Source organism: Lissotriton vulgaris, unplaced genomic scaffold (assembly GCF_964263255.1).
Source record: "Lissotriton vulgaris unplaced genomic scaffold, aLisVul1.2 SCAFFOLD_774, whole genome shotgun sequence".
NCBI lineage: Eukaryota > Metazoa > Chordata > Amphibia > Caudata > Salamandridae > Lissotriton > Lissotriton vulgaris.
The window spans coordinates 854,485-879,966 of record NW_028254302.1 but is presented as its reverse complement, the minus strand read 5'-3'; the positions used below and the strand labels follow the sequence as shown (position 1 = coordinate 879,966).

General features: G+C 55.7%; 1 protein-coding gene across 1 annotated transcript in view; it reads left to right on the top strand.

Annotated features, from left to right (window-relative positions):
• The first annotated feature begins 8,758 nt into the window (after positions 1-8,758).
• The window catches only part of LOC147659589 (NACHT, LRR and PYD domains-containing protein 12-like), a 495,706-nt gene continuing 478,982 nt past the window's right edge, over positions 8,759-25,482 (top strand). The window contains exon 1 of the mRNA XM_086951623.1: positions 8,759-9,265. The gene's annotated coding sequence lies outside the window, so the exon portion shown is untranslated. The remainder of the gene's footprint in view (positions 9,266-25,482) is intronic.

Below are 25,482 nucleotides of genomic sequence, written 5' to 3'. Positions count from 1 at the left end.
ACTACCTGGACTAGCAGATCTCAGCAGTGGCAGGCAGCCATCACTACCTGGACTAGCAGATCTCAGCAGTGGCAGGCGGCCATCACTACCTGGACTAGCAGATCTCAGCAGTGGCAGGCAGCCATCACTACCTGGACAAGCAGATCTCAGCAGTGGCAGGCAGCCATCACTACCTGGACTAGCAGACCTCAGCAGTGGCCGGCAGCCATCACTACCTGGACTAGCAGATCTCAGCAGTGGCCGGCAGCCATCACTACCTGGACTAGCAGATCTCAGCAGTGGCCGGCAGCCATCACTACCTGGACTAGCAGATCTCAGCAGTAGCAGGCAGCCATCACTACCTGGACTAGCAGATCTTAGCAGTGGCAGGCAGCCATCACTACCGGGACTATCAGATCTTAGCAGTGGCAGGCAGCCATCACTACCTGGACTAGCAGATCTCAGCAGTGGCAAGCAGCCATCACTACCTGAACTAGCAGACCTCAGCAATGGCCGGCAGCCATCATTACCTGAACTAGTAGACCTCAGCAGTGGCAGGCAGCCATCACTACCTAATCTAGCAGACCTCAGCAATGGCAGGGAGCCATCACTACCTGGACTAGCAGATCTCAGCAGTGGCAGGCAGCCATCACTACCTGAACTAGCAGACCTCAGCAATGGCCGGCAGCCATTACTACCTGGACCAGCAGATCTCAGCAGTGGCAGGCAGCCATCACTACCTGGACTAGCAGATCTCAGCAGTGGCAGGCAGCCATCACTACCTGGACCAGCAGATCTCAGCAGTGGCAGGCAGCCATCACTACCTGGACTAGCAGATCTCAGCAGTGGCATGCAGCCATCACTACCTGAACTAGCAGATCTCAGCAGTGGCAGGCAGCCATCACTACCTGGACTAGCAGACCTCAGCAGTGGCAGGCAGCCATCACTACCTGGAGTAGCAGATCTCAGCAGTGGCAGGCAGCCATCACTACCTGGACTAGCAGATCTCAGCAGTGGCCGGCAGCCATCACTACCTGGACCAGCAGATCTCAGCAGTGGCAGGCAGCCATCACTACCGGGACTAGCAGATCTCAGCAGTGGCAGGCAGCCATCACTACCTGGACTAGCAGATCTCAGCAGTGGCAGGCGGCCATCACTACCTGGAGTAGCAGATCTCAGCAGTGGCAGGCAGCCATCACTACCTGGACTAGCAGATCTCAGCAGTGGCCGGCAGCCATCACTACCTGGACCAGCAGATCTCAGCAGTGGCAGGCAGCCATCACTACCGGGACTAGCAGATCTCAGCAGTGGCAGGCAGCCATCACTACCTGGACTAGCAGATCTCAGCAGTGGCAGGCGGCCATCACTACCTGGACTAGCAGATCTCAGCAGTGGCAGGCAGCCATCACTACCTGGACTAGCAGATCTCAGCAGTGGCAGGCAGCCATCACTACCTGGACTAGCAGATCTCAGCAGTGGCAGGCAGCCATCACTACCTGGACTAGCAGATCTCAGCAGTGGCAGGCGGCCATCACTACCTGGACTAGCAGATCTCAGCAGTGGCAGGCAGCCATCACTACCTGGACTAGCAGATCTCAGCAGTGGCAGGCAGCCATCACTACCTGGACTAGCAGGTCTCAGCAGTGGCAGGCAGCCATCACTACCTGAACTAGCAGACCTCAGCAGTGGCCGGCAGCCATTACTACCTGGACCAGCAGATCTCAGCAGTGGCAGGCAGCCATCACTACCTGGACTAGCAGATCTCAGCAGTGGCAGGCAGCCATCACTACCTGGACTAGCAGATCTCAGCAGTGGCAGGCGGCCATCACTACCTGGACTAGCAGATCTCAGCAGTGGCAGGCAGCCATCACTACCTGGACTAGCAGATCTCAGCAGTGGCAGGCAGCCATCACTACCTGGACTAGCAGATCTCAGCAGTGGCAGGCAGCCATCACTACCTGGACTAGCAGATCTCAGCAGTGGCAGGCGGCCATCACTACCTGGACTAGCAGATCTCAGCAGTGGCAGGCAGCCATCACTACCTGGACTAGCAGATCTCAGCAGTGGCAGGCAGCCATCACTACCTGGACTAGCAGGTCTCAGCAGTGGCAGGCAGCCATCACTACCTGAACTAGCAGACCTCAGCAGTGGCCGGCAGCCATTACTACCTGGACCAGCAGATCTCAGCAGTGGCAGGCAGCCATCACTACCTGGACTAGCAGATCTCAGCAGTGGCAGGCAGCCATCACTACCTGGACTAGCAGATCTCAGCAGTGGCAGGCGGCCATCACTACCTGGACTAGCAGATCTCAGCAGTGGCAGGCAGCCATCACTACCTGGACTAGCAGATCTCAGCAGTGGCAGGCAGCCATCACTACCTGGACTAGCAGACCTCAGCAGTGGCCGGCAGCCATCACTACCTGGACTAGCAGATCTCAGCAGTGGCCGGCAGCCATCACTACCTGGACTAGCAGATCTCAGCAGTGGCCGGCAGCCATCACTACCTGGACTAGCAGATCTCAGCAGTGGCAGGCGGCCATCACTACCTGGACTAGCAGATCTCAGCAGTGGCAGGCAGCCATCACTACCTGGACTAGCAGATCTCAGCAGTGGCAGGCAGCCATCACTACCTGGACTAGCAGATCTCAGCAGTGGCAGGCAGCCATCACTACCTGGACTAGCAGATCTCAGCAGTGGCAGGCGGCCATCACTACCTGGACTAGCAGATCTCAGCAGTGGCAGGCAGCCATCACTACCTGGACTAGCAGATCTCAGCAGTGGCAAGCAGCCATCACTACCTGAACTAGCAGACCTCAGCAATGGCCGGCAGCCATCATTACCTGAACTAGTAGACCTCAGCAGTGGCAGGCAGCCATCACTACCTAATCTAGCAGACCTCAGCAATGGCAGGGAGCCATCACTACCTGGACTAGCAGATCTCAGCAGTGGCAGGCAGCCATCACTACCTGAACTAGCAGACCTCAGCAATGGCCGGCAGCCATTACTACCTGGACCAGCAGATCTCAGCAGTGGCAGGCAGCCATCACTACCTGGACTAGCAGATCTCAGCAGTGGCAGGCAGCCATCACTACCTGGACCAGCAGATCTCAGCAGTGGCAGGCAGCCATCACTACCTGGACTAGCAGATCTCAGCAGTGGCAGGCAGCCATCACTACCTGAACTAGCAGATCTCAGCAGTGGCAGGCAGCCATCACTACCTGGACTAGCAGACCTCAGCAGTGGCAGGCAGCCATCACTACCTGGAGTAGCAGATCTCAGCAGTGGCAGGCAGCCATCACTACCTGGACTAGCAGATCTCAGCAGTGGCCGGCAGCCATCACTACCTGGACCAGCAGATCTCAGCAGTGGCAGGCAGCCATCACTACCGGGACTAGCAGATCTCAGCAGTGGCAGGCAGCCATCACTACCTGGACTAGCAGATCTCAGCAGTGGCAGGCGGCCATCACTACCTGGACTAGCAGATCTCAGCAGTGGCAGGCAGCCATCACTACCTGGACTAGCAGATCTCAGCAGTGGCAGGCAGCCATCACTACCTGGACTAGCAGATCTCAGCAGTGGCAGGCAGCCATCACTACCTGGACTAGCAGATCTCAGCAGTGGCAGGCGGCCATCACTACCTGGACTAGCAGATCTCAGCAGTGGCAGGCAGCCATCACTACCTGGACTAGCAGATCTCAGCAGTGGCAGGCAGCCATCACTACCTGGACTAGCAGGTCTCAGCAGAGGCAGGCAGCCATCACTACCTGAACTAGCAGACCTCAGCAGTGGCCGGCAGCCATTACTACCTGGACCAGCAGATCTCAGCAGTGGCAGGCAGCCATCACTACCTGGACTAGCAGATCTCAGCAGTGGCAGGCAGCCATCACTACCTGGACTAGCAGATCTCAGCAGTGGCAGGCGGCCATCACTACCTGGACTAGCAGATCTCAGCAGTGGCAGGCAGCCATCACTACCTGGACTAGCAGATCTCAGCAGTGGCAGGCAGCCATCACTACCTGGACTAGCAGACCTCAGCAGTGGCCGGCAGCCATCACTACCTGGACTAGCAGATCTCAGCAGTGGCCGGCAGCCATCACTACCTGGACTAGCAGATCTCAGCAGTGGCCGGCAGCCATCACTACCTGGACTAGCAGATCTCAGCAGTAGCAGGCAGCCATCACTACCTGGACTAGCAGATCTTAGCAGTGGCAGGCAGCCATCACTACCGGGACTATCAGATCTTAGCAGTGGCAGGCAGCCATCACTACCTGGACTAGCAGATCTCAGCAGTGGCAAGCAGCCATCACTACCTGAACTAGCAGACCTCAGCAATGGCCGGCAGCCATCATTACCTGAACTAGTAGACCTCAGCAGTGGCAGGCAGCCATCACTACCTAATCTAGCAGACCTCAGCAATGGCAGGGAGCCATCACTACCTGGACTAGCAGACCTCAGTCATGGCAGGGAGCCATCACTACCTGGACTAGCAGATCTCAGCAGTGGCAGGCAGCCATCACTACCTGGACTAGCAGATCTCAGCAGTGGCAGGCAGCCATCACTACCTGGACTAGCAGATCTCAGCAGTGGCAGGCAGCCATCACTACCTGGACTAGCAGATCTCAGCAGTGGCAGGCAGCCATCACTACCTGGACTAGCAGATCTCAGCAGTGGCAGGCAGCCATCACTACCTGGACTAGCAGACCTCAGCAGTGGCCGGCAGCCATCACTACCTGGACCAGTAGATCTCAGCAGTAGCAGGCAGCCATCACTACCTGGACTAGCAGATCTCAGCAGTGGCAGGCAGCCATCACTACCTGGACTAGCAGACCTCAGCAGTGGCAGGCAGCCATCACTACCTGAACTAGCAGACCTCAGCAATGGCAGGCAGCCATCACTACCTGGACTAGCAGATCTCAGCAGTGGCCGGCAGCCATTACTACCTGGACCAGCAGATCTCAGCAGTGGCCGGCAGCCATCACTACCTGGACTAGCAGATCTCAGCAGTAGCAGGCAGCCATCACTACCTGGACTAGCAGATCTTAGCAGTGGCAGGCAGCCATCACTACCGGGACTATCAGATCTTAGCAGTGGCAGGCAGCCATCACTACCTGGACTAGCAGATCTCAGCAGTGGCAAGCAGCCATCACTACCTGAACTAGCAGACCTCAGCAATGGCCGGCAGCCATCATTACCTGAACTAGTAGACCTCAGCAGTGGCAGGCAGCCATCACTACCTAATCTAGCAGACCTCAGCAATGGCAGGGAGCCATCACTACCTGGACTAGCAGACCTCAGTCATGGCAGGGAGCCATCACTACCTGGACTAGCAGATCTCAGCAGTGGCAGGCAGCCATCACTACCTGGACTAGCAGATCTCAGCAGTGGCAGGCAGCCATCACTACCTGGACTAGCAGATCTCAGCAGTGGCAGGCAGCCATCACTACCTGGACTAGCAGATCTCAGCAGTGGCAGGCAGCCATCACTACCTGGACTAGCAGATCTCAGCAGTGGCAGGCAGCCATCACTACCTGGACTAGCAGACCTCAGCAGTGGCCGGCAGCCATCACTACCTGGACCAGTAGATCTCAGCAGTAGCAGGCAGCCATCACTACCTGGACTAGCAGATCTCAGCAGTGGCAGGCAGCCATCACTACCTGGACTAGCAGACCTCAGCAGTGGCAGGCAGCCATCACTACCTGAACTAGCAGACCTCAGCAATGGCAGGCAGCCATCACTAGTAGAGGTATAATACTGCAATACATGGAAGACACTCAAACACAAGAACAAACATTATGAAGGCGATGGTGGCACTTGTGCAAGTATCGAAAGAAAACAAAATGTAAGAGGAAGCATACAGTGTGTTACAAGAGAAAAGTGAGTGTGCAGGTTACAAAAGAGAACCAAACACAGGTAGAAGGATAATACTGGTCCTGCAGGGGGCTTGCGGCTGTGCCGTCAGGATTGACGGGTGCGCAGAGACGTGGTAAAGAGGGGTACACAACACCAGTTAGGCAATGTCCTTTCCCCCGTTCTCCTTTCATGGGTACATGTTGTCCCCTTCTCTTCCCGGAGTACCCAACTCCTAACCCCCCCCCCCCTCTCACATCCATGTTCATCTTTGTTCGCTTTTGTAACCTGCACACGTCACTCTTTCCTCCTGTAATGCACCGTTTGCTCCTCTTGTATTTTGTTTGCTCAGAATTGTCACTTTTGCCTCATGTAACTTAACGATTCAGAAAAGAGGGTGGTGATGAACGGAGTGTCTGAATTAAGCAGACCACTCTTACCCAGTCCAAAGATCAGGGCTTGATCCATCACCGTTATTTAGCTCACTGCACCATCCCAGCTCAGAACCTGGCTATATGCAAATCAGTCTGTCCCTGGCCCAGTGCATCATGGGAACAGGGCAGACCAAACTACCAAGCCAATTCTTCACCATAAAGGAGACAAGCTTCCGGGGACCGGTTTCTGGCATTTCAGCCGTCGTCGGCCCGGCTTGCTTGAATCCTGATGGTGCAGTGACCATCACCACCCCCTTTTCTGAATCATTTTGTCCACCATAAGCGTGGAAGGGTATACTCAGATGTGAGTCCCTTGCTCATTGCACCATCAGGATTCAAGCAAGCCGGGCCGAAGACGGCTGCAATGCCAGAAACCGGTCCCCGGAAGCTTGTTTCCTTCCCAGTATAAGAATTGGCTTGGTAGTTTGGTTTGCCCTGTTCCCATGATGCACTGGGACAGTGACAGACTAATTTACATGTAGCCAGGTTCTGAGCTGGGATGGTGCAGTGAGCTAAAAAACGGTGATGGATCAAGCCCTGATCTTTGGACTGGGTAAGAGTTGTCTGCTTAATTCAGACACTCTGTTCATCACCACTCCCTTTTCTGAATCATTTTTGTCCACCATAAGCGTGGAAGGGTATGCTCAGACATGAGTCCCTTGCTCACTGCACCATCAGGATTCAAGCAAGCCGGGCCGAAGACGGCTGTAATGCCCGAAACCGGTCCCCGGAAGCTTGTTTCCTTTCCAGTAAAAGAATTTGCTTGGTAGTTTGGTTTGCCCTGTTCCCATGATGCACTGGGCCAGGGACAGACTGATTTGCATGTAGCCAGGTTCTGAGCTGGGATGGTGCAGTGAGCTAAAAAACGGTGATGGATCAAGCCCTGATCTTTGGACTGGGTAAGAGTGGTCTGCTTAATTCAGACACTCTGTTCATCACCACCCCCTTTTTGTAAATCGTTTTTGGCCACTATCGGTGTGGCAGGGTATACTCAGACATGAGTCCCTTTCTCACTGCTCCATCAGGATTCAAGCAAGCCGGGCCGAAGACGGCTGAAATGCCAGAAACCGGTCCCCGGTAGCTTGTCTCCTTTCTGGTGAAGAATTGGCTTGGTAGTTTAGTCTGCCCTGTTCCCATGATGCACTGGGCCAGGGACAGACTGATTTGCATATAGCCAGGTTCTGAGCTGGGATGGTGCAGTGAGATAAATAACGGTGATGGATCAAGCCCTGATCTTTGGACTGGGTAAGAGTGGTCTGCTTAATTCAGACACTCTGTTCATCACCACCCCCTTTTATGAATCGTTGTTGGCCACTATAGGTGTGGCTGGGTATACTCAGACATGAGTCCCTTTCTCACTGCACCATCAGGATTCAAGCAAGCCGGACCGAAGACGGCTGAAATGCCAGAAACCGGTCCCCGGTAGCTTGTTTCCTTTCTGGTGAAGAATTGGCTTGGTAGTTTAGTCTGCCCTGTTCCCATGATGCACTGGGCCAGGGACAGACTGATTTGCATATAGCCAGGTTCTAAGCTGGGATGGGTCAGTGAGATAAATAACGGTGATGGATCAAGCCCTGATCTTTGGACTGGGTAATAGTGGTCTGCTTAATTCAGACACTCTGTTCATCACCACCCCCTTTTCTGAATCGTTTTTGGCCACTATAGGTGTGGCAGGGTATACTCAGACATGAGTCCCTTTCTCACTGCACCATCAGGATTCAAGCAAGCCGGGCCGACGACGGCTGAAATGCCAGAAACCGGTCCCCGGTAGCTTGTTTCCTTTCTGGTGAAGAATTGGCTTGGTAGTTTGGTCTGCCCTGTTCCCATGATGTACTGGGCCAGGGACAGACTGATTTGCATATAGCCAGGTTCTGAGCTGGGATGGTGCAGTGAGATAAATAACGGTGATGGATCAAGCCCTGATCTTTGGACTGGGTAAGAGTGGTCTGTTTAACTCAGACACTCTGTTCATCACCACCCCCTTTTTGTAAATCGTTTTTGGCCACTATAGGTGTGGCAGGGTATACTCAGACATGAGTCCCTTTCTCACTGCTCCATCAGGATTCAAGCAAGCCGGGCCGAAGACGGCTGAAATGCCAGAAACCGGTCCCCGGTAGCTTGTTTCCTTTCTGGTGAAGAATTGGCTTGGTAGTTTGGTCTGCCCTGTTCCCATGATGTACTGGGCCAGGGACAGACTGATTTGCATATAGCCAGGTTCTGAGCTGGGATGGTGCAGTGAGATAAATAACGGTGATGGATCAAGCCCTGATCTTTGGACTGGGCAAGAGTGGTCTGCTTAATTCAGAAACTCTGTCCATCACCACCCCCTTTTCTGAATCATGTAACTTAATGTCTGCTTTTGTAATCTCTGTTCACGTGTAATCTTCTCCTTATGTATCATTACTTTTCCTATTGTGAAGCCTCTGACGTGACACCCCTTCGGTTAAAGTCCACGTGAGATAAAAACGCATCAATACGTCCCCCGCCCACAGGTCTGCATCCGCCTCTAGTGTGTCCTTCATGGCACCCGCCCCCAGGGCCCTCTCCGTAGCGCCAAGGCTTTGCTCCCTGTATAGCGCCTCTTCCTCCCCCCAGTCCCCCGGGGCCCAGCCATGGGTGCAGCGCTCCACACTCCTCGAAAGCCCCCACCCCGCCCTTCAACCTGAGGCCGAGGAGAAATGAGGAGAGCGGGAGGGGGGAGACCAGATACTGGATCCCCTTTTCCCTGTCACTAACCCCCTACAGCTACGCCGTGTCTTCCCTGGCAGTCTGCGTTGGTTCCCACCCCCTCCCTTTGGCGCCCTTTCCTCCTCCTGACTTTCACTTTCATGAGCGGCCCCACCCACCGAGTCACCTCCGGGCCCCTGGCATTGGGAGGGGCTCCTCCGGGGCCCCGAGGCACTGCAGGGTCTGTGGACCTCGGGGGTTGTCGAGGCGCCCCCTCCTCTCCCTGCAGGGTCTGTGGACGTCGGGGTCGTCTCGCTGAGTCGTGTCAAAGCCCACAGGTGAGTGTCCTTTTGTGTCGTTGCCTCTTTATGTGACTTGTGTCTCATGGTGCGCCCTTTGTCCCTCTTTTGATTCGTCGCCTCTGTCCCTCTTGTGTTTCTTCGTCGCCACTGATGTGTCGGAGCAGCTTGTGCTTCCCCCTTAAGGGGCTCCGGCGGTCGGTGCTCTGAGGCGGGGGTGGGGGGGGGGGGGGGGGGGGTTGGGTGCGGCTCCTGTTTCATTAAGTCTTGGGGTGAATGTCCCAAAGATGAGACGGACTTCTAGAATCCCCTCCCTACCTCTCTCCAGCAGTGCCCCTCATCTCCTCATGGTCCCCTAGGCACTGCTGTCATACGTTTCATATTGTGTAAAGCGCTACTCACAGTGCCCTCACACTCAGTTCTGTGAGCTGCACAGTGCTTGTTCTCCGCAGCAGGCACATTATCCTTTTCCACTACGTTATGAGCAGTCAGAACCGACACTACACAGAAGGCCGATCTCTTACCAGCAGGAACATTAATCACCAGTTATCTTGACTTTTTTATTGCTGCCTGAAACTCCTCCACACACAAGGAAGTTCACCTGCCTTTAAACTCAAGTTATTTTTAAAAACAGCGCCCCCACCAAAGCCAGCAGCAGGTGCAGCTGCACCAGTCGCACGCCCCTGAAGCTGGCCCTGGGTTTAAGCACACAGTGCGCACAGCGCCTCTCGCAGCATCAGGCCCCTGCTGTTTCCATGCAAAGGGTATCACTAACAGTCGTTTCTCGCAGAGGTGGGCGAGCCTCTGAAGCCCGAGCCAGGCTCGAACCTGAAGCCCGGCTGGGGCTCGGCTCGAGGGCCTCTTGGAACCTCGAGCCCATAACGAGCCGAGCTTTCATGTGGCTTCTGCCTCCCTCCAAACGGCTAGAACTGCCGTCTTTGGAAGTCGGGAAGCAGTCTCGAGTCTCGGTGTCAGCTCAACATCTTGTGGTTCTGGTCAAATCCCTTAATCTCCCGATGCCTTCATCAATGCTTGTGACCTTGTGCAACTTAACTGGCGCTGATGCAAAGCGCTCCAATAACTTAGAGCCGAGTTCACACTTTATTTAAAAAACTGCCAAATAAGGCACTAAGAGGTCAAATCAAAGCCTCGACATAAGGAAAGACAAATAGATACCCAACTACTGGCTGATGAGTACACAGTGAACCCAGGAAACCAGGATAAATCACAGCTACCCTGCTTAAACTGTATGATCTTAGGCCGATATTTTATTTCACCGCCTCTCTTTTTTATCACATACGAAAGCGCTTTTGAGTATGTGAATTCAGAATACCAGCTGTGCAAAACTGTCACTTTTAATCAGTGCTGCTCGTGCAGGGCTGTAATGCCCCTATTACTGTCAAAGCTCCCACATGTAAAAGCAATATATCTTTTCAAACTTTGAAGATTCTTTATCATATTTTACATGGTTTGTTGCATGAATTACATATTGTAACGGCTCAGCTCGTGCACAGGCTCTAAGATTCTTGGCTCAGCTCTGGCTCGGCTCGTGCACGGGCTCTAAGATCCCTGCAGACCCTTGGCTCGCCTCTGGCTCGGCTCGTAAATGGCTCTAAGATCCGTCCAGACCCTTGGCTCGGCTCTGGCTCAGCTTGTGCACGGCTCTATGATCCATGCCAGACCCTTGACTCGGCTCTGGCTCGGCTCGTCCACGGCTCTAAGATCCGTGCAGACCATTGGCTTGGCTCGGCTCGTGCACGGCTCTAAGATCCAGACCCTTGGCCCGGCTCTGGCTCGGCTCGTGCACGGGCTCTAAGATCCAGACCCTTGGCTCGGCTCTGGCTCAGCTCATGCACAGCTCTATGATCCACGCCTGACCCTTGGCTCGGCTCTGGCTCGGCTCGTGCACGGGCTCTAATATCCACACCCTTGGCTCGGCTCTGGCTCAGCTCGTGCATGGGCTCTAAGCTCCAGACCCTTGGCTCGGCTCTGGCTCGGCTCGTGCATGGGCTCTAAGATCCAGACCCTTGGCATACTCTGGCTCAGCTCGTGCACGGGCTCTAAGATCCAGATCCTTGGCTGGGCTCGGCTCTGGCTCAGCTCGTGCACGGCTCTAAGACCTAGACCCTTGGCATACTCTGGCTCAGCTCGTGCACGGCTCTATGATCCAGACCCTTGGCTCGACTCTGGCTCGGCTCTAAGATCTGTGCAGACCCTTGGCTCGGCTCTGGCTCAGCTTGTGCACGGCTCTAAGATCCGTGCAGACCCTTGGCTCGGCTCTGGCTCAGATCGTGCAAGGCTCTAAGATCTGTGCAGACCCTTGGCTTGGCTCTGGAACGGCTCGTGCACAGGCTCTAACATCCAGACCCGTGGCTCGGCTCTGGCTCGGCTCGTGCATGGGCTCTAAGATCCAGACCCTTGGCATACTCTGGCTCGGCTCGTGCATGGGCTCTAAGATCCAGACCCTTGGCTCGGCTCTGGCTCGGCTCGTGCATGGGCTCTAAGATCCAGACCCTTGGCTCGGCTTTGGCTCGGCTTGTGCACAGCTCTAAGATCCGTGCAGACCTGTGGCTCGGCTCTGGCTCGACTCATGCACGGCTCTAAGATCCAGACCCTTGGCTCGGCTCTGGCTGAGCTCGTGCAGGGCTCTAAGATCCGTGCAGATCCTTGGCTCGGCACTGGCTCGGCTCGTGCACGGCTCTAAGATCCAGACCCTTGGCTCGGCTCTGGCTCAGCTCGTGCTGAGGTACTGGGTTTTTCAGAACCGGTGCTGATCCGGTAACCCAGCGGTGTCAGGGGAACACCCAAAGACCTCGAGTACTTTCCTGATTCAGACCACAGAAACACGAGTCTTCCAGGTGAAGTCAAAGATCGAATTTATTGGCTGCAACCAAGTAACAAGCGTCCTAGAAGTACAACAACACGGTGTGTATATTCTCAGGAGGCTGTTCAACATTACAGAGCCAGGCTTCTCATTTTATACAGATTTTTAAGCTTCAGACAAACATTCTTAGATTTACAGTGGGCTATTCACATATTTTTACTACAAAGAAAAAGCAGAGTCATGATGACAAGTCCACATTTTTGTGTGTCCAGTTCGTGATCAATTACCCTGCAAGGCCCAACATCTTCATCAGATATCGGTGTACCTTCAAAAAAACCGGGCTCCTCCTCATCATAAAGAAAAAGAAGAGAAAAGAGCAGGGACAGGTGTGAGCAAGATTTGGGCGGGGGTGTGTGTATGATGGGAAAAGTTTATGGCCTGTTGTGCTTTGATGCTATCTCGTTTGGCCACTGGGAGAGGAACTGACCGAACAGGTTTGGCTTGGGGCAATGGTTCCAGCTTGGTCAGGTCACAAAAAGTCAATTAAGGTGTATGTGTCCTTTGATATCGAATTCAGCTGTGGTTACAAGCCTATGTGAAGGGCAACTCACAAAATGGCTGCCGAGCGTAAAATGGAACCCAAGGGTTCAAAAACAAAAATGACGATTTCGAGGTGAAATCGTTACTCGATTATGACGAAAATGCTTGTGCATAGTGTACTAGCCATTATCGGTCTTTTGATACCAAAATCGTCATGTTACGAAAAAGTTTGTTGCACGAGTCCAGAATTTTCAGAACTACAGTGCACGGCTCTAAGATCCGCGCCAGACCCTTGGCTGGGCTCTGGCTCGGCTCCTGCATGGGCTCTAAGATCCATGCAGACCCTTGGCTGGGCTCTGGCTCGGCTCGTGCACGGCTCTAAGATCCAGACCCTTGGCTCGGCTCTGGCTCAGCTCGTGCACGGCTCTAAGATCCGCGCCAGACCCTTGGCTTGGCTCGGCTCTGGCTCGGCTCGTGCACGGACTCTAAGATCCAGACCCTTGGCTAGGCTCCGGCTCGGCTTGTGCACGGCTCTAAGCTCCAGACCCTTGGCTCTGGCTCGGCTCGTGCACAGGCTCTAACATCCAGACCCTTGGCTCGGCTCTGGCTCGGCTCGTGCATGGGCTCTAAGATCCAGACCCTTGGCTCGGCTTTGGCTCGGCTTGTGCACAGCTCTAAGATCCGTGCAGACCTGTGGCTCGGCTCTGGCTCGACTCATGCACGGCTCTAAGATCCAGACCCTTGGCTCGGCTCTGGCTGAGCTCGTGCAGGGCTCTAAGATCCGTGCAGATCCTTGGCTCGGCACTGGCTCGGCTCGTGCACGGCTCTAAGATCCAGACCCTTGGCTCGGCTCTGGCTCAGCTCGTGCTGAGGTACTGGGTTTTTCAGAACCGGTGCTGATCCGGTAACCCAGCGGTGTCAGGGGAACACCCAAAGACCTCGAGTACTTTCCTGATTCAGACCATAGAAACACGAGTCTTCTAGGTGAAGTCAAAGATCGAATTTATTGGCTGCAACCAAGTAACAAGCGTCCTAGAAGTACAACAACACGGTGTGTATATTCTCAGGAGGCTGTTCAACATTACAGAGCCAGGCTTCTCTTTTTATACAGATTTTTAAGCTTCAGACAAACATTCTTAGATTTACAGTGGGCTATTCACATATTTTTACTACAAAGAAAAAGCAGAGTCATGATGACAAGTCCACATTTTTGTGTGTCCAGTTCGTGATCAATTACCCGGCAAGGCCCAACATCTTCATCAGATATCGGTGTACCTTCAAAAAAAACGGGCTCCTCCTCATCATAAAGAAAAAGAAGAGAAAAGAGCAGGGACAGGTGTGAGCAAGATTTGGGCGGGGGTGTGTGTATGATGGGAAAAGTTTATGGCCTGTTGTGCTTTGATGCTATCTCGTTCGGCCACTGGGAGAGGAACTGACCGAACAGGTTTGGCTTGGGGCAATGGTTCCAGCTTGGTCAGGTCACAAAAAGTCAATTAAGGTGTATGTGTCCTTTGATATCGAATTCAGCTGTGGTTACAAGCCTATGTGAAGGGCAACTCACAAAATGGCTGCCGAGCGTAAAATGGAACCCAAGGGTTCAAAAACAAAAATGACGATTTCGAGGTGAAATCGTTACTCGATTATGACGAAAATGCTTGTGCATAGTGTACTAGCCATTATCGGTCTTTTGATACCAAAATCGTCATGTTACGAAAAAGTTTGTTGCACGAGTCCAGAATTTTCAGAACTACAGTGCACGGCTCTAAGATCCGCGCCAGACCCTTGGCTTGGCTCGGCTCTGGCTCGGCTCGTGCACGGGCTCTAAGATCCAGACCCTTGGCTAGGCTCTGGCTCGGCTTGTGCACGGCTCTAAGCTCCAGACCCTTGGCTCTGGCTCGGCTCGTGCACAGGCTCTAACATCCAGACCCTTGGCTCGGCTCTGGCTCGGCTCATGCATGGGCTCTAAGATCCAGACCCTTGGCATACTCTGTCTCGGCTCGTGCACGGCTCTAACATCCGTGCAGACCCTCGGCTCGGCTCTGGCTCGGCTCGTGCACGGCTCTATGATCCACGCCGGACCCTTGGCTCGGCTCTGGCTTGGCTCGTGCACAGGCTCTAAGATCCAGACCCTTGGCTGGGCTCTGGCTCGGCTCGTGCACTGGCTCTAAGATCCGTGCAGACCCTTGGCTCGGCTCTGGCTCAGCTCGTGCACTGGCTCTAAGATCCGTGCAGACCCTTGGCTCGGCTCTGGCTCGGCTAGTGCACGGGGTCTAAGATCCGTGCAGACCCTTGGCTGGGCTCTGGCTCGGCTCCTGCATGGGCTCTAAGATCCATGCAGACCCTTGGCTGGGCTCTGGCTCGGCTCGTGCACGGCTCTAAGATCCAGACCCTTGGCTCGGCTCTGGCTCGGCTAGTGCACGGGGTCTAAGATCCGTGCAGACCCTTGGCTGGGCTCTGGCTCGGCTCCTGCATGGGCTCTAAGATCCATGCAGACCCTTGGCTGGGCTCTGGCTCGGCTCGTGCACGGCTCTAAGATCCAGACCCTTGGCTCAGCTCTGGCTCAGCTCGTGCAAGGCTCTAAGATCCGCGCCAGACCCTTGGCTTGGCTCGGCTCTGGCTCGGCTCGTGCACGGACTCTAAGATCCAGACCCTTGGCTAGGCTCTGGCTCGGCTTGTGCACGGCTCTAAGCTCCAGACCCTTGGCTCTGGCTCGGCTCGTGCACAGGCTCTAACATCCAGACCCTTGGCTCGGCTCTGGCTCGGCTCGTGCACGGGCTCTAAGATCCAGACCCTTGGCATACTCTGGCTCGGCTCGTGCATGGGCTCTAAGATCCAGACCCTTGGCTCGGTTCTGGCTCGGCTCGTGCATGGGCTCTAAGATCCAGACCCTTGGCTCGGCTTTGGCTCGGCTTGTGCATGGGTCTAAGATCCGTGCAGACTCTTGGCTCGGCTTGTGCAAGGCTGTAAGATCCAGACCCTTGGCTCTGTGCTGGCTCAGCTCGTGTGCGGCTCTAAGATCCGTGCAGACCCTTGGCTCGGCTCTGGCTCAGCTCGTGCACGGCTCTAAGATCCGTGCAGACTCTTGGCTCGGCTCTGGCTTGGCCCGTGCACGGGCTCTAAGATCCAGACCCTTGGCATACTCTGGCTCGGCTCGTGCATGGGCTCTAAGATCCAGACCCTTGGCTCTGCTCTGGCTTGTTTCGTGCACGGGCTCTAAGATCCAGACCCTTGGCTCGGCTCTGGCTCGGCTCGTGCATGGGCTCTAAGATCCAGACCCTTGGCTCGGCTTTGGCTCGGCTTGTGCATGGCTCTAATATCCGTGCGGACTCTTGGCTCGGCTCTTGCTCGGCTTGTGCAAGGCTGTAAGATCCAGACCCTTGGCTCGGTGCTGGCTCGGCTCGTGTGCGGCTCTAAAATCCGCGCCAGACCCTTGTCTCGGCTCTGTCTCGGCTCGTGCACGGCTCTAAGATCCGTGCAGACCCTTGGCTCGGCTCTGGCTCAGCTCGTGCACGGCTCTAAGATCCGTGCAGACCCTTGTCTCGGCTCTGTCTCGGCTCGTGCACGGCTCTAAGATCCGTGCAGACCCTTGGTTCGGCTCTGGCTCAGCTCGTGCACGGCTCTAAGATCCGTGCAGACCCTTGGCTCGGCTCTGGCTCGGGGGCGTCGAGGCGCTAGCTCCCTCCTCCCTCCTCTCCCTGCAGGGTCTCTGGACCTCGGGGGTCGTCGAGGCGCTAGCTCCCTCCGCCCTCCTCTCCCTGCAGGGTCTCCTGCTGAGTCTTGTCAGAGCCCACAGGTGAGTGTCCTTCTTTTGTGTCGTCGCCTCTGTCCCTCTTATCTTTCTTCCCGCACCTGTCTTTGAGTTGCACTTTAACCCGAGTCCGCCTCGCCCTCCTGGAAACCTCCGGGCCCCTGGAATACGGATGGGCTGCTCCTGGGCCCCGAGGCACTGTGGGGTGTGTGGACCTCGGGGGTCGTCGAGGCGCTAGCTCCCTCCTTCCTCCTCTCCCTGCAGGGTCTCCTGCTGAGTCGTGTCAGAGCCCACAGGTGAGTGTCCTTCTTTTGTTTCGCCCCCTCTGTCCCTCTTGAGTTTCTTCGTCGCCACTGATGTGCCGCGCAGCGCTTGTGCCCCCCCCCCCCCTATCAGGGGCTCGGGGGGGGGGGGGGGGCTCCTCTTTCATTAAGTCTTGGGGTGAATGTCCCAAAGATGAGACGGACTTTGTGGACTCTTTTCTGCGGGAGCCAGAGAGGTTTATGCAGGGCCACCCCCCCCCCCCCCCCCCCCCCGATCTAGAATCCCCTCCCTACCTCTCTCCAGCAGTGCCCCTCATCTCCTCATGGTCCCCTAGGCACTGCTGTCATACGTTTCATATTGTGTAAAGCGCTACTCACAGTGCCCTCACACTCAGTTCTGTGAGCTGCACAGTGCTTGTTCTCCGCAGCAGGCACATTATCCTTTTCCACTACGTTATGAGCAGTCAGAACCGACACTACACAGAAGGCCGATCTCTTACCAGCAGGAACATTAATCACCAGTTATCTTGACTTTTTTATTGCTGCCTGAAACTGCTCCACACACAAGGAAGTTCATCTGCCTTTAAACTCAAGTTATTTTTAAAAACAGCGCCCCCACCAAATCCAGCAGCAGGTGCAGCTGCACCAGTCGCACGCCCCTGAAGCTGGCCCTGGGTTTAAGCACACTCTGCGCACAGCGCGTCTCGCAGCACCAGGCCCCTGCTGTGTCCATGCAAAGGGTATCACTAACAGTCGTTTCTCGCAGAGGTGGGCGAGCCTCTGAAGCCCGAGCCAGGCTCGAGCCTCTGAAGCCCGAGCCAGGCTCGAACCTGAAGCCCGGCTCGGGCTCGGCTCGAGGGCCTCTTGGAATCTCGGACCCATAACGAGCCGAGCTTTCATGTGGCTTCTGCCTCCCTCCAAACGGCTAGAACTGCCGTCTTTGGAAGTCGGGAAGCAGTCTCGAGTCTCGGTGTCAGCTCAACATCTTGTGGTTCTGGTCAAATCCCTTAATCTCCCGATGCCTTCATCAATGCTTGTGACCTTGTGCAACTTAACTGGCGCTGATGCAAAGCGCTCCAATAACTTAGAGCCGAGGTCACACTTTATTTAAAAAACTGCCAAATAAGGCACTAAGAGGTCAAATCAAAGCCTCGACATAAGGAAAGACAAATAGATACCCAACTACTGGCTGATGAGTACACAGTGAACCCAGGAAACCAGGATAAATCACAGCTACCCTGCTTAAACTGTATGATCTTAGGCCGATATTTTATTTCACCGCCTCTCTTTTTTATCACATACGAAAGCGCTTTTGAGTATGTGAATTCAGAATACCAGCTGTGCAAAACTGTCACTTTTAATCAGTGCTTCTCGTGCAGGGCTGTAATGCCCCTATTACTGTCAAAGCTCCCACATGTAAAAGCAATATATCTTTTCAAACTTTGAAGATTCTTTATCATATTTTACATGGTTTGTTGCATGAATTACATATTGTAACGGCTCAGCTCGTGCACAGGCTCTAAGATCCTTGGCTCGGCTCTGGCTCGGCTCGTGCACGGGCTCTAAGATCCCTGCAGACCCTTGGCTCGCCTCTGGCTCGGCTCGTGAATGGCTCTGAGATCCGTGCAGACCCTTGACTCGGCTCTGGCTCGGCTCGTCCACGGCTCTAAGATCCGTGGAGACTATTGGCTTGGCTCGGCTCGTGCACAGCTCTAAGATCCAGACCCTTGGCTCGGCTCTGGCTCAGCTCATGCACGGCTCTATGATCCACGCCGGACCCTTGGTTTGGCTCTGGCTCAGCTCGTGCACGGGCTCTAAGATCCAGACCCTTGGCTCGGCTCTGGCTCGGCTCGTGCACGGCTCTATGATCCACGCCGGACCCTTGGCTCGGCTCTGGCTTGGCTCGTGCACAGGCTCTAAGATCCAGACCCTTGGCTGGGCTCTGGCTCGGCTCGTGCACTGGCTCTAAGATCCGTGCAGACCCTTGGCTCGGCTCTGGCTCAGCTCGTGCACTGGCTCTAAGATCCGTGCAGACCCTTGGCTCGGCTCTGGCTCGGCTAGTGCACGGGGTCTAAGATCCGTGCAGACCCTTGGCTGGGCTCTGGCTCGGCTCCTGCATGGGCTCTAAGATCCATGCAGACCCTTGGCTGGGCTCTGGCTCGGCTCGTGCACGGCTCTAAGATCCAGACCCTTGGCTCGGCTCTGGCTCGGCTAGTGCACGGGGTCTAAGATCCGTGCAGACCCTTGGCTGGGCTCTGGCTCGGCTCCTGCATGGGCTCTAAGATCCATGCAGACCCTTGGCTGGGCTCTGGCTCGGCTCGTGCACGGCTCTAAGATCCAGACCCTTGGCTCAGCTCTGGCTCAGCTCGTGCAAGGCTCTAAGATCCGCGCCAGACCCTTGGCTTGGCTCGGCTCTGGCTCGGCTCGTGCACGGACTCTAAGATCCAGACCCTTGGCTAGGCTCTGGCTCGGCTTGTGCACGGCTCTAAGCTCCAGACCCTTGGCTCTGGCTCGGCTCGTGCACAGGCTCTAACACCCAGACCCTTGGCTCGGCTCTGGCTCGGCTCGTGCACGGGCTCTAAGATCCAGACCCTTGGCATACTCTGGCTCGGCTCGTGCATGGGCTCTAAGATCCAGACCCTTGGCTCGGTTCTGGCTCGGCTCGTGCATGGGCTCTAAGATCCAGACCCTTGGCTCGGCTTTGGCTCGGCTTGTGCATGGGTCTAAGATCCGTGCAGACTCTTGGCTCGGCTTGTGCAAGGCTGTAAGATCCAGACCCTTGGCTCTGTGCTGGCTCAGCTCGTGTGCGGCTCTAAGATCCGTGCAGACCCTTGGCTCGGCTCTGGCTCAGCTCGTGCACGGCTCTAAGATCCGTGCAGACCCTTGGCTCGGCTCTGGCTTGGCCCGTGCACGGGCTCTAAGATCCAGACCCTTGGCATACTCTGGCTCGGCTCGTGCATGGGCTCTAAGATCCAGACCCTTGGCTCTGCTCTGGCTCGTTTCGTGCACGGGCTCTAAGATCCAGACCCTTGGCTCGGCTCTGGCTCGGCTCGTGCATGGGCTCTAAGATCCAGACCCTTGGCTCGGCTTTGGCTCGGCTTGTGCATGGCTCTAATATCCGTGCGGACTCTTGGCTCGGCTCTTGCTCGGCTTGTGCAAGGCTGTAAGATCCAGACCCTTGGCTCGGTGCTGGCTCGGCTCGTGTACGGCTCTAAAATCCGCGCCAGACCCTTGTCTCGGCTCTGTCTCGGCTCGTGCACGGCTCTAAGATCCGTGCAGACCCTTGGCTCGGCTCTGGCTCAGCTCGTGCACGGCTCTAAGATCCGTGCAGACCCTTGTCTCGGCTCTGTCTCGGCTCGTGCACGGCTCTAAGATCCGTGCAGACCCTTGGTTCGGCTCTGGCTCAGCTCGTGCACGGCTCTAAGATCCGTGCAGACCCTTGGCTCGGCTCTGGCTCGGGGGCGTCGAGGCGCTAGCTCCCTCCTCCCTCCTCTCCCTGCAGGGTCTCTGGACCTCGGGGGTCGTCGAGGCGCTAGCTCCCTCCGCCCTCCTCTCCCTGCAGGGTCTCCTGCTGAGTCTTGTCAGAGCCCACAGGTGAGTGTCCTTCTTTTGTGTCGTCGCCTCTGTCCCTCTTATCTTTCTTCCCGCACCTGTCTTTGAGTTGCACTTTAACCCGAGTCCGCCTCGCCCTCCTGGAAACCTCCGGGCCCCTGGAATACGGATGGGCTGCTCCTGGGCCCCGAGGCACTGTGGGGTGTGTGGACCTCGGGGGTCGTCGAGGCGCTAGCTCCCTCCTTCCTCCTCTCCCTGCAGGGTCTCCTGCTGAGTCGTGTCAGAGCCCACAGGTGAGTGTCCTTCTTTTGTTTCGCCCCCTCTGTCCCTCTTGAGTTTCTTCGTCGCCACTGATGTGCCGCGCAGCGCTTGTGCCCCCCCCCCCCCTATCAGGGGCTCGGGGGGGGGGGGGGGGCTCCTCTTTCATTAAGTCTTGGGGTGAATGTCCCAAAGATGAGACGGACTTTGTGGACTCTTTTCTGCGGGAGCCAGAGAGGTTTATGCAGGGCCACCCCCCCCCCCCCCCCCGATCTAGAATCCCCTCCCTACCTCTCTCCAGCAGTGCCCCTCATCTCCTCATGGTCCCCTAGGCACTGCATGGTCCCCTAGGCACTGCTGTCATACGTTTCATATTGTGTAAAGCGCTACTCACAGTGCCCTCACACTCAGTTCTGTGAGCTGCACAGTGCTTGTTCTCCGCAGCAGGCACATTATCCTTTTCCACTACGTTATGAGCAGTCAGAACCGACACTACACAGAAGGCCGATCTCTTACCAGCAGGAACATTAATCACCAGTTATCTTGACTTTTTTATTGCTGCCTGAAACTGCTCCACACACAAGGAAGTTCACCTGCCTTTAAACTCAAGTTATTTTTAAAAACAGCGCCCCCACCAAATCCAGCAGCAGGTGCAGCTGCACCAGTCGCACGCCCCTGAAGCTGGCCCTGGGTTTAAGCACACTCTGCGCACAGCGCGTCTCGCAGCACCAGGCCCCTGCTGTGTCCATGCAAAGGGTATCACTAACAGTCGTTTCTCGCAGAGGTGGGCGAGCCTCTGAAGCCCGAGCCAGGCTCGAGCCTCTGAAGCCCGAGCCAGGCTCGAACCTGAAGCCCGGCTCGGGCTCGGCTCGAGGGCCTCTTGGAATCTCGGACCCATAACGAGCCGAGCTTTCATGTGGCTTCTGCCTCCCTCCAAACGGCTAGAACTGCCGTCTTTGGAAGTCGGGAAGCAGTCTCGAGTCTCGGTGTCAGCTCAACATCTTGTGGTTCTGGTCAAATCCCTTAATCTCCCGATGCCTTCATCAATGCTTGTGACCTTGTGCAACTTAACTGGCGCTGATGCAAAGCGCTCCAATAACTTAGAGCCGAGGTCACACTTTATTTAAAAAACTGCCAAATAAGGCACTAAGAGGTCAAATCAAAGCCTCGACATAAGGAAAGACAAATAGATACCCAACTACTGGCTGATGAGTACACAGTGAACCCAGGAAACCAGGATAAATCACAGCTACCCTGCTTAAACTGTATGATCTTAGGCCGATATTTTATTTCACCGCCTCTCTTTTTTATCACATACGAAAGCGCTTTTGAGTATGTGAATTCAGAATACCAGCTGTGCAAAACTGTCACTTTTAATCAGTGCTTCTCGTGCAGGGCTGTAATGCCCCTATTACTGTCAAAGCTCCCACATGTAAAAGCAATATATCTTTTCAAACTTTGAAGATTCTTTATCATATTTTACATGGTTTGTTGCATGAATTACATATTGTAACGGCTCAGCTCGTGCACAGGCTCTAAGATCCTTGGCTCGGCTCTGGCTCGGCTCGTGCACGGGCTCTAAGATCCCTGCAGACCCTTGGCTCGCCTCTGGCTCGGCTCGTGAATGGCTCTGAGATCCGTGCAGACCCTTGACTCGGCTCTGGCTCGGCTCGTCCACGGCTCTAAGATCCGTGGAGACTATTGGCTTGGCTCGGCTCGTGCACAGCTCTAAGATCCAGACCCTTGGCTCGGCTCTGGCTCAGCTCATGCACGGCTCTATGATCCACGCCGGACCCTTGGTTTGGCTCTGGCTCAGCTCGTGCACGGGCTCTAAGATCCAGACCCTTGGCTCGGCTCTGGCTCGGCTCGTGCACGGCTCTAAGATCTGTGCAGACCCTTGGCTCGGCTCTGGCTCAGCTCGTGCACGGGCTCTAAGATCCAGACCCTTGGCTCAGCTCTGGCTCGGCTCGTGCACGGCTCTAAGATCCGTGCAGACCCTTGGCTCGGCTCTTACTCAGCTCTTGCACGGCTCTAAGATCCGTGCAGACCCTTGGCTCGGCTCTTGCTCAGCTCGTGCATGGCTCTAAGATACTCTCAGACCCTTGGCTCGGCTCTGGCTCGGCTCGTGCACGGCTCTAAGATCCGTGCAGACCCTTGGCTCGGCTCTGGCTCAGCTCATGCACGGCTCTAAGATCTGTGCAGACCCTTGTCTGGGCTCTGGCTGGGCTCTGGCTCGGCTCGTGCATGGGCTCTAAGATCCGTGCAGACCCTTGGCTCGGCTCTGGCTCGGCTCTGGCTCAGCTTGTGCACGGGCTCTAAGATCCGTGCAGACCCTTGACTCTGCTCTAGCTCGGCTCGTACATGGGGTCTAAGATCCGTGCAGACCCTTGGCTGGGCTCTGGCTCGGCTCGTGCACGGGCTCAAAGATCCGTGCAAACCCTTGGCTGGGCTCTGGCTCGACTCGTGCACCGCTCTAAGATCCGTGCAGACACTTGGCTCAGCTCTGGCTCGGCTCGTGCACGGCTCTATGATCCACGCCGGACCCTTGACTTGGCTGTGGCTCGGCTCGTGCACTGCTCTAAGATCCGTGCAGACCCTTGGCTCGGTTCAGGCTCGGCTCGTGCACGGGCTCTAAGATCCGTGCAGACCCTTGACTGGGCTCTGGCTCAGCTCATGCACGGCTCTAAGATCCGTGCAGACCCTTGGCTCGGCTCTGGCTCGGCTCGTGCACGGCTCTATGATCCACGCCAGACCCTTGGCTTGGCTCTGGCTCAGCTCATGCACGGCTCTAAGATCCGTGCAGACCCTTGGCTCGGCTGTGGCTCAGCTCGTGCACGGGCTCTAAGATCCAGACCCTTGGCACGGCTCTGGCTCGGCTCGTGCACGGGCTCTAAGATCCATGCAGACCCTTGACTGGGCTCTGGCTCAGCTCATGCACGGCTCTAAGATCCGTGCAGACCCTTGGCTCGGCTGTGGCTCAGCTCGTGCACGGGCTCTAAGATCCAGACATTTGGCTCGGCTCTTACTCAGCTCTTGCACGGCTCTAAGATCCGTGCAGACCCTTGGCTCGGCTCTTGCTCAGCTTGTGTATGGCTCTAAGATCCGTGCAGACCCTTGGCTCGGCTCTGGCTCAGCTCATGCACGGCTCTAAGATCCGTGCAGACCCTTGGCTCGGCTCTTACTCAGCTCTTGCACGGCTCTAAGATTTGTGCAGACCCTTGGCTCGGCTCTTACTCAGCTCTTGCACGGCTCTAAGATCCGTGCAGACCCTTGGCTCGGCTCTGGCTCGGCTCGTGTATGGCTCTAAGATCCGTGCAGACCTTTGGCTCGGCTCTGGCTCAGCTCGTGTATGGCTCTAAGATCCGTGCAGACCCTTGGCTCGGCTCTGGCTCAGCACGTGCACGGCTCTATGATCCATGCCGGACCCTTGGCTCGGCTCTGGCTCAGCTCGTGCACGGGCTCTAAGATCCAGACCCTTGGCTCGGCTCTGGCTCAGCTCGTGCACGGCTCTAAGATCAGTGCAGACCTTTGGCTCGGCTCTTACTCGGCTCTTGCACGGCTCTAAGATCCGTGCAGACCCTTGGCTCGGCTCTTACTCGGCTCTTGCACGGCTCTAAGATCCGTGCAGACCCTTGGCTCGGCTCTGGCTTGGCTCGTGCATGACACTAAGATCCGTGCAGACCCTTGGCTCGGCCCTTACTCAGCTCTTGCACGGCTCTAAGATCCGTGCAGACCCTTGGCTCGGCTCTGGCTCAGCTCGTGCACGGCTCTAAGATCCGTGCAGACCCTTGGCTCGGCTCTTACTCAGCTCTTGCACGGCTCTAAGATCCGTGCAGACCCTTGGCTCGGCTCTGGCTCAGCTCGTGCACGGCTCTAAGATCCGTGTAGACTTTTGGCTCGGCTCTGGCTCAGCTCGTGCACGGGCTCTAAGATCCAGACCCTTGGCACGGCTCTGGCTCGGCTCGTGCACGGCTCTAAGAACCGTGCAGACCCTTGGCTCGGCTCTGGCTCAGCTCGTGCACAGCTCTAAGATCCGTGCAGACTTTTGGCTCGGCTCTGGCTCAGCTCGTGCACGGGCTCTAAGATCCAGACCCTTGGCACGGCTCTGGCTCAGCTCGTGCACGGCTCTAAGAACCGTGCAGACCCTTGGCTCGGCTCTGGCTCAGCTCGTGCACGGCTCTAAGATCCGTGCAGACTTTTGGCTCGGCACTGGCTCAGCTCGTGCACGGGCTCTAAGATCCAGACCCTTGGCACGGCTCTGGCTCAGCTCGTGCACGGCTCTAAGAACCGTGCAGACCCTTCGCTCGGCTCTTGCTCAGCTTGTGCACGGCTCTAAGATCCGTGCAGACCCTTGGCTCGGCTCTGGCTCGGCTCTTGCACGGCTCTAAGAACCGTGCAGACCCATGGCTCGGCTCTGGCTCAGCCTGCCCCTGTCTGACAAGCAGACACTTTAAAACCATGGTACATCTGACCACAAGGTGCCACAATGAAGTCAAGTTTCTGGTTTAGCAATGTCTGAGGAATCCCTTAGGACATGGGTAATGTGTGTGCTTACATGACACTCCAATGGTTCATTTCTCACATCACAAACTTTTCATTACCCTTCACCTGGCTGGTAGACAGTCACAATGTGCGCCTTTCGAGATATTGTCACCTATATATGAAATGCAATATTTGACGTTCAATGATATGAAGTAGCGGACACGTAACATCATTTAAGTAAGAGGAAGTATTGGTTGACTTGTGACAATAACAAGTAATTAGCACTGGATGTTACTTTTTCTGATCGGAAGATAGACAGTCTATTTAAGCATGTGGTATCAGCAACAGTTACTTTTGCGTAATGCTTGAATTTACAAGATAGACAATTCACATACACTTTGAAACAACAAATATCTGTGTTACATTTCGGTAAGCCAGACCTGGCAACGTAGATTATGTATTTCTGTGAGGAATATGAGTTTAGAGATTTTGAGCCCGATTCACAAAAGTAATCTGAGACTAAATCCTACTTTACGACTTTTGGTATTTACAAAATTCATTTAGGAGTAGTAAAGTTAGGAATCCGACT